This window comes from Myotis nattereri (assembly GCF_964212035.1).
Source record: "Myotis nattereri genome assembly, chromosome: 16".
Taxonomy (NCBI): Eukaryota; Metazoa; Chordata; class Mammalia; order Chiroptera; family Vespertilionidae; genus Myotis; species Myotis nattereri.
In genome coordinates, this window is record NC_138091.1 from 38,089,072 (window position 1) to 38,098,379 (window position 9,308).

The window sequence follows — 9,308 nt, forward strand, 5'->3', positions numbered from 1 at the left end:
TCAATTTGACTCATAAATCACTTGTAAAGATCCAATAAAGAAGGGAAAAAATTCATTTCAAGGAGCCCGGTCAGGTGGATATATATATATATATATATCTTGAACTCAGCTGGACCTAACACCCCCAGGTCTTAACTGCACTGTCATATGCTCTCAGAATTTCTTATGGACCAATTAGGTTGTTCTAACATTTAATCACTGGATATGTTTTATGCAGTTCACTTGACTGGCAACTCATACTGATAAGCTTTGGTTTTACTTATGGCAGCATTGTCCATAATCTTGCTCCACAGCCAGGCATCGGTTTAGACAGCTTTTTACTTCTGATAAAGCAAAAACTGGCATTACTGATAAATACCATCAGAAGTGGAAATATTTTGTAGGGTGCCTTTGGAGTAGATCTGCCCATATAGAATACCTTTCTGGAAGTTTCATTAAATAGCAACCTCTAAACCAGGCAAAGGTCATGGTCTTATTGTAAAGATAAATCTTCTTCTTGCACCAAAAAAAATTATACATACATACACACACACACACACACACACACACACACACCCCAGCAGGACCTGAATAGTATATCTGGATGGTGAATGGTGGGAAAAATGTAGTTAAAATCTTATTTTCATTTCTCTCTGAAACAACTGTTCCCAAATTTGGAGAGCTTTACAAAAACAGATTTCCAACACCTTCTCATGCCCTCTTCCCCTACTGATTCAGAATCTCCAGGGTGGAGCCCAAAGTCTGTGTGTTTTCCAGTTTCCGCAGGTGACTAAGGGTGCCAAGACCCTGAGATCCAGTTTACTCTCCATGTCCCGTGTTCATCCCTATGAGGAGTCTCTTTAATTTATTTTAGCAAATGTCGCCCTCTGGTGGAACAGATTATGACCTAGCTTTAAAAGAGTTTATGCCTCTTTTCTGTTTAAAACCCTGCAAAATTTCATTAAAAATGATTATGATGTTGGTTTGCAGATAGCTATTTAGTGAGAGGGTAGCTCCCTTTGAAAGAAAAAGCTGGTAAAATCCAAAAGGGAGGTCATGGTTGAAAGTTCAGTAACGTCTCAAAGGAACAATCTTTGTGAGAATGAACGGACTCTGGCTTATTTTTAGTGATCCCAGTGCTGTTGCCGCGGCTCCCAGACTTGAACTTAGAGCACACGTGGGGCAGTTGTGGGAGAAATGGAACGATGGAACGAGAGTGCCTGGTAGCAGGCTAACTTTCTATCTCCTTCGTGTCCTCATGTTTAAGGGAAATTGAAGAAAAGCCACTGCCACTGTGAGCAGCCTGGTTCTTAAGCAAATAGAACTCTTCCTGTTCTCGGATGATTGGGTCTGAAAAGCTGTGGCACTCATTCCGAACCACTCCTCTTTGCCGTAGAACCGAACCTACTACATCCTTTCTTGTATCACAAAAGGGAGTGTTTCTTATTATCGCAGTTAATATTTATGGGGTGTTCTCGATTGTTTGGAAATGTGCAGAAACACATGCTTTACGGGATCATCCCACGTTATCTGGACAGCAGTTCTGAGGTGGGTGTTACTGGCCCCATTTTTCCAGATGCCACGTTGAAATTTGAAAAGGTTACTAACTGAGAGGGTAGCACACAGCCAGGGAGAGGCACAACCCGGATTAGAATCCAGCTACCCATACGACTTCAGAGCTTGTCTAGGCGGCCCAGATGCTAGAACGTGTTCCACCACTAGCTGGTTATTACTCTCACCCCCCGCACAGCATTATGACAGGGTAACACTGTGTGACCTGTAAATGTAGCTAGGCAGTAGCCCAGATTGGTGCGTGTCCCTGGAACGACAACCACAAGTTTATACATATGTGTGGGGACAAAGAGCATTGCCTCAAATGACATGTAAGTCTCCTGATCTTACCTGAGGGTTGTGCAAAAGAATGTAAGAAATACAGCAGACATCCGGAGTTTCTGCCCTGTGGGTAGTTCAGTCCAATCCTGAGTATTTGTTCACTTGCCTCAGAGCTGTTCTGTTTCACACCCATCTGTGCCAAGTGTATTTGTCACCATGGTGTCCATAGTGTTACCAATATATTACTATTCTCAAAGGCCCAATGCAGCACCAATACAGAAACAGTGTCCTCAGAGTGCCACTTCCTCACTGGCCAGTCCCTCCTAACCCCCTGGAGTCTGGCATATTTCCTCAGAACTTTCTGGAAACATCTCTTAAGCAGCTCATAAACGTCCTTCCTCTTATACAATCCCGGTGGCCATGCTTGATCTTATTTCCGTAGGCCTCTCTTCAGTTCGGGTATGTTAATAGTTCCCTTTCCTTGAGCTTTTCCACTTTGAATATTACCATTTTCTGTCTCTTTTTCCGCCGTCCAGACTGTGTTTCTCAGGGCTTAATATGTATACCTTACTCAGCCTATCCCCTTTTCCTTAGGAGAGCTCATTCATAGATGTAATCAAATTTTAGAGCAGAAAGGAACTTTAGCTATAATTTCATCAGCTTCATTTTGGAGATGACTACATGGATTACCATTCATTCATTTTTTAAAAAATATTTTTGTTGATTTCAGAGAGGAAGGGAGAGGGAGAGAGAGATAGAAACATCGATAATGAGAATCACTGATCAGCTGCCTCCTGCATGCCCTCCACTGGGGATCGAGCCCGCAACCTGGGCATGTGCCCTAACTGGGAATTGAACCTTGACCCCCTGGTTCATAGGTCGACATTCAACTACTGAGCCACACTGATCAGGCCATTCATTCATTCTTTGAATGAACATCACTAAGGGCTTCTGAGTACATGGATTGGTCCCACGAGGGAACATCACAAGAGTCTGCAAGTTGGTAAAGGTGATAGGACATGCACAGAAATAACCAATATATAGGCTGGCTGTGAAAAGTGTGTGAAGGCAGGAATAAACTCAGAAATAGAACTATGGTGTTCAAGACAGAGTCTGGTGGAAGGAAGGGGGTGAGAAGGGTAAAGCAGAGAGGGCTTCATGGAAGAAGTGGTGCCTGTGCTGGGCCTTCAGTCAGATTTGACAGAGAAACGGATATCCTAGGCCGTGGTTGGCAAACTGCGGCTCGCGAGCCACATGCGGTTCTTTGGCCCCTTGAGTGTGGCCCTTCCACAAATACCACGTGCGGGCGCACACGTACAGCGCGATTGAAACTTTGTGGCTCATGCGCAGAAGTCGGTTTTCGGCCTGGGCGAGTCTATTTTGAAGAAGTACTGTTGATATTTGGCTCTGTTGACTGATGAGCTTGCCGACCGCTGTCCCGGGGGGCGTGGAGGACCTGAACTGGGGGCTGGGGAAAGGAAAGCACTGTGTGGCTTCATGGGAGCCCCAGCTGACTCATCACTGGGCCTGTGCTTGGCATCTGCACAAAGGCGCAGTGGGAGATGGGGCTGGGAAGGCGGCAGGATGGGTCAGTAGGTGGGGCCCCTACAGTCAGGCTGGGCTTTCTCTAATAGGCCGCAGAGTGAGAGAGGACTGAAGTTGTATTTCAAGGGGAGGGTTAGGGGAAGAGGCAGGCGTTTGAGAGACCGTTAGGAGGCTGTTCCTCTCTAGAGGAAGAGGGGAGAGGACAGGTACAACGCTTGCCAAGGCAGAATGGCAAGCATCTGACTGGTGCAGTTACACAGACAAGAAGACTGAGGAGAAGGAATTCAACAATAGTTCCTCTGACCTTTACCTCATTCAAGGGGCTGTTCTCATTGCTGGGACCGCAGAGGGCGCAAGTAAACAGGAATTGGGGCCAGCTCTGCAAGAGCAGATATGCCAAGTGGTGTGGACAGACTTATTGTCTGCCCCCTAGCGGGCATCTACGCAGGCTGGCCCAATCATATTACTCTATGTGGAAGCCACTCAATGATGGCCCCAAATAATCCTTCTCTGCCTCTATGCACATGCTGCTCTGCCCATCAACAGGGAGAGCTTATTTTCCTCTCTTTCACTTATTTTTTTTTTTGTGGTTAATCCTCACCTGAGGATATTTTCCCATTGATTTTTTTAAAAATATATTTTATTGATTTTTTACAGAGAGGAAGGGAGAGAGAGATAGAGAGTTAGAAACATTGATGAGAGAGAAACATCGATCAGCTGCCTCCTGCACATCTTCCACTGGGGATATGCCCGCAACCCAGGTACATGCCCTTGACCAGAATCGAACCTGGGACCCTTCAGTCCGCTGGCCAACGCTCTATCCACTGAGCCAAACCGGTTTCGGCTGATTTTTTTTTTTTTTTAAGAGAGTAGAAGAGAGAGGGAGAGACAGATAGAAACATTGATGTGTGAGAAACACATCGATTGGTAGCCTCTTGCACACCTGACCAGGGTCCGGGCCAGGGAGGAGCCTGCAACAAAGGTACATGCCCTTGACCGGAATCGTACGTGCCCAGGGCCCCCATCCCCCTTTTAAAAAAAATATATTTTTATTGATTTCAGAGAAGGCAGAGGGAGAGATAGAAACATCAATGATGAGAATCATTGATGGGCTGCCTCCTGCACGCCCCCCACTGGGAATCGAGCCCACAAACCAAGCATGTGCCCTTGACCCAAGACCCTTTAGTCTGCAGGCCAATGCTCTATCTACTGAGCCAAACCAGCTAGGGCTCCCTGGCTTTCACTCTGGACTGGGCCTGTGACTCGTTGTGGGCACAAGTGATATTCAGGGACCTCTCATCACAGGTTTAAGAGGCCTGGCAGCTTCATTTCCTTCCTCTTAGAATACTAACTCTTGGATGCTCCCTCTTGGAAGCTAGCTTAGAAACCCAAGCTATCCAGACTCAGGCCACGTGGAGAAAGGTTGCTCTAATCAACAGCTCCAGCTAGGTCCAGCTGCCAGACACCTGGTTGAGCTATCTTGAATGTTCCAGCCCAGGCAAGCCCCTAGGTGACCTCAGCTGATACATGGAGCACAAGAATCTCCCAGCTGAGTCCAGTTAACTCAGGTCATTCTGTGAGCGACAATAAAATGGCTGTTGTTTTAAATCACCGAGTTACAGAGTGGTTAATTGTGCTGTAATAGATAACCAAAACAGCTACTCATCTGGCCACCTTTACATGACCCATGAGTAGGCTTGTACCCAATCTGACTCTGGTTAGAACCATGAAAAGAGCCTTGTTTCCTTTCTAGTGGCAAAGCCAGCAGGTGTGAGGCCCAGGAGCCTCCTCCATCCTGCAAAGAAAGCCAATTCAAAAGCAAGATGGCAGATAGGGAGAAGCATGGATGCAGTCAGGGAGCCCTGGACAAGCTTGAGTTTGATTCTAGTTGGCTCGAGATCAGGCTGCCCAGCTCTCCTCCCATTTAACAAAACCTCCCCCTTTTTACCCCAGCTAGCTTGAGTTGGGCAACTTAAATCAATGAACCCTGATTGAAATGCTGGCTCAGCATTCCTAAGAGCACCAAATCAACGATGTATATGACTACACCTGGCCTATGGCTGATTATAATACCATTTTACACTGACCATATGGCAAACTATATAAAGTCTGACAGTATCGAGAATTGTGAGGGTGTAGCCAATGTGGGAGTGCATTATTTTTGGAAAATAACTTGTTATTATCTAGAAAGTTGGAAATGTGCCTACCCTACCAGACAGCAATTGTGCTTCTATGTACACACCCTAGAGGAACTTATGCACACACAAGAATATTCGAAGTAGCTTTGTAATAGCTTATAATAGTAAAAACTGGAAGCTATTTTAAACATCTAATATAAAGAGAATAGATGTGTAAAATGCAGAATAGCTGTGTACTGAAATGCTACCTTGGTTGTATTACTACAATTACTGGTTGCTTTACATGCATTAACATGAACATCACCAATATTAAGCAATAAAAAGAGCAAGCCACAGAAGAATTTATACCGTATATTCTATATATGTTCTATAAAGCTCAAAATCAAGCAAGACTAAATAATATACAAAATATGAAGAAAAACTAAAAAGAAAAGCAAAACAAGACAAACTCAAAATTCAGGATGGTGGTTTTCTCTGAGTGAGGAAGAATCAGAAGAGGCGAAAGTTACTTCAAAGTTACTGATGCCATTTTTCTTAAACTAAGTGGTAAGTATAGAATATTCAGTTATTAATTATCTTCAACCATACATACACTTTATATGTACTCCTGTATGCAGAGTTATTTCATAATAAAACAAAAATTTTTATTAAACTTTTAGAGTGGGAGGAAGGAAGAGAGGGAGGAGAGAGAGAGAGAGAGAGAGAGAGAGAGAGAGAGAGAGGGAGAGAGGGAGGGAGAGAGAGAGAGAGAAAGAGAAAAGAGTCACATGGATCAGTGCCTCCTGGTGCCTCCTGCACACACCCTGACTGGGGACCAAATCTGCAACTGGGGCATGTGCCCTGACTGGGAGTCAAACTGGTGACCTTCTGGTGCCAGGAATGACACTCCATCCAACTGAGCCACACCAACCAAGTCCATAATAAAATTTTTAAGTAAATTTTTAAAAGGAATATCTTACCAGATTGAGCTAAATACAATAATTCAACCATATGCCTACTACAAAGGACACATTAACCAAAATCACATAGAAAGGTTAAAAATAAAGGGATAAATAGACAGTTATATCAGACAAACATAGACACACACAAAAAAAGACAGAAGTAGCACTGCTAATCTAATGTAATATAAATTAGAATTCAAGGCAAAAACCATAATAGTTTAGTGTGTTGTCTCATACATAAATATATGTAATCCACAATGGAAATATTATCAGTCACCAACCACAATGAGACAAACAACCTAGCCTCAAAATACACAAAACAAAGAATAATAGAAAAAATCAAGGAAAATGACTGAAGCACTATTTTTTAAAAATACATATTTTTATTATTTCAGAGAGGAAGAGAGGAGAGAGATAGAAACATCAATGATGAGCATCATTGATCGACTGCCTCCTGCTCACCCCACACTGGGGATGGAGCCCGAAACTTGGGCATATGCCCTAACTGGGAATAGAATCGTGACCTCTTGGTTTATAGGTCGATGCTCAACCATTGAGCCATGCTGGCTGGGCTAATTTTAATATTTAAATTTCACAGTAAAAATAAATTTTGGGGTGAACAGTTCTACTAGTTTTTGACAAATGCATAAAGTCTTGTAACCACCACCACAATCAAGATACAGAACAGTTCTATCACCCTTCAAAATGCTCTCGTGTTGCTCTTTGTGGTCATATCTCTACCCCCCCTTGCTTCCCCCTCCCCTCCCCTGCTCAATTCCTGGAAATTCTTTGATCTGTTCTCCATCCTTATAGTTTTCTTTTTTAGAATGTTCTATAAATGGAATCATACCATCTTTTGAGTCTGGCTCCTTTCACTCAGCATAATGCTTCTGAGACTCTGACAAGTTTTGCATGCATCAATAGTTTATTCTATTTTATTGCCAAGTAGCATTCAATTGTATGGATGTACCACAATTTGCTTACCATTCACCCAGTATAGGACTTTGGGGTTGTTCCAGTTTGTGGGGAGGGGATTATGAATAATGTTGTTATAAACATTTGTGTACAGGATTTTGTGTTAACATAAATTTCCATTTCTCTTGGGTAAAAACCTAGGGACAGCTAGGTCACATATAGAGTAAGTGTATGTTTAACTTTATAAGAAGCTGTCTGATTTCTTTTCCAAATGGTTGTACTATTTTGTGTTCCCAAACAGTAATGGAACAAATTTCTTGTTGCTTTGCATTCTCACCAGCATTTGGTATTTGAAGCATAATCTTAACACATCACTATCAATCAATGACAGAGCATACACTCACAATCAACTATAAAATACAGAGATATGGACAATATAATTACAACACAGCTAAGGCTGAACTGATAAATATTTCATGTCAACATTTGCAGATGATAGTAAAACCATCTTCATTTCAAGAATCTGTGTAATATAAAAAAATAGATCATATTCTAGTTCAAAAAACTTAAATACATTTCCCACATACTTACAGTGTAGAAACTGTACCACACTGTAATAAATATTGATATTAATAACACACGTTTAAACAGCAAAAAAAAAAAAAATCATATCGAAGTGACAAAACACTTGCCAAAATAATTACTGCTCTAAATCAAATAGGAATTTTAAAATTTAACGAAAGACTGTAAAAAATAAAAATAAGAGGCCCATTCAACTACAGACTCGTAGGTTGAAATGTTTCATCATTACACACACACACACACACACACACACACATATCAAAAAACATTTCCTTTATTAAGAGGAAAAAAGAATTCCCAAGGAAAACATATGAAGGAAGTGAAAATAACCAGAAATTGTGACTGTTTACTGTTCCTTTTCCCAGTCAACGAAGCTCTTGGAGCACAGGGTCATATTCCTATGTCTACGGGTGAATAGTGTGCCTGGCTCACAGTATGAGCTCAATATTTAGCAACTTTTAACTTTCCTAAAGGTAGGCCTTTTCTCCTTTGGGCTTCCACAGTAGGCTGCTATCTTAGAGTTTATTAAAGTATTGGAACCACATACGTTTTCCACATCAAAAAAGTCTCCTAAAAACAAATATTTGTTTACCACTCAGAATGTGCCGGGCGATTGGCATTAATCCCCTTAATCATTACAACTTTTTTTGGATATTCTTTTTCAGAAACTGAGGGTCAGAAAGGTTGTGACCAAGGTCATAGAGGAACTCATCACACTATCCAGATTTGGTTGCACACCATTCTCCTTTCCCCCACACAAGCTCTTTCTACCGGAAAAGGTTACAGTGAATTCAGGGGCAAGGTTCGTTTGCCACCTTTGTAGCCACGGCTCCGAAACTAGTTACTGGCACAGAGTATCCCAGACAACTAGGTATTACTTGCGTCCTGTTGTTCGTAAGGTTTTCTTTTGTGGGCCATAGAGAGACGCGCTAATGACCAGCCCGCCACCGAGACCTGGAAAGAAACCGGGAATAATTTAGGACTCTCCTAGCCTCCCAGCTCCATGGTTGGCTTGTAACCACTCTATACTCTGGAGGACTCAGCGAGCACGGCCAATCATTAGGCCACTTTCCAGGCACGTGGCCGGAAGCTTGACTTGCTATTGGTTAATAACAGTAGGGCCCGCCCAAGCACCCTGCCTGCTTCTTAAGTAGAAGCTGTGGGCGCGCCTCCGTCTTTCGGCGGCTGTAAGCTTGCGAGGTGAGGTTGTCACTGCGGTGGCTTGTGGCGGGTAGGCCTCGGGTACTCGGGCCCTGGAGCCGGGTGGCAGGCGAGTGGCCAGCGGTGATGACATATCAATCAAAGCACGTGTTAGACTGCTGACAAGGGTGATGCGAACTAGAGTCTGAGCCTGGCCGCCGGCGGGGCGAGGAGG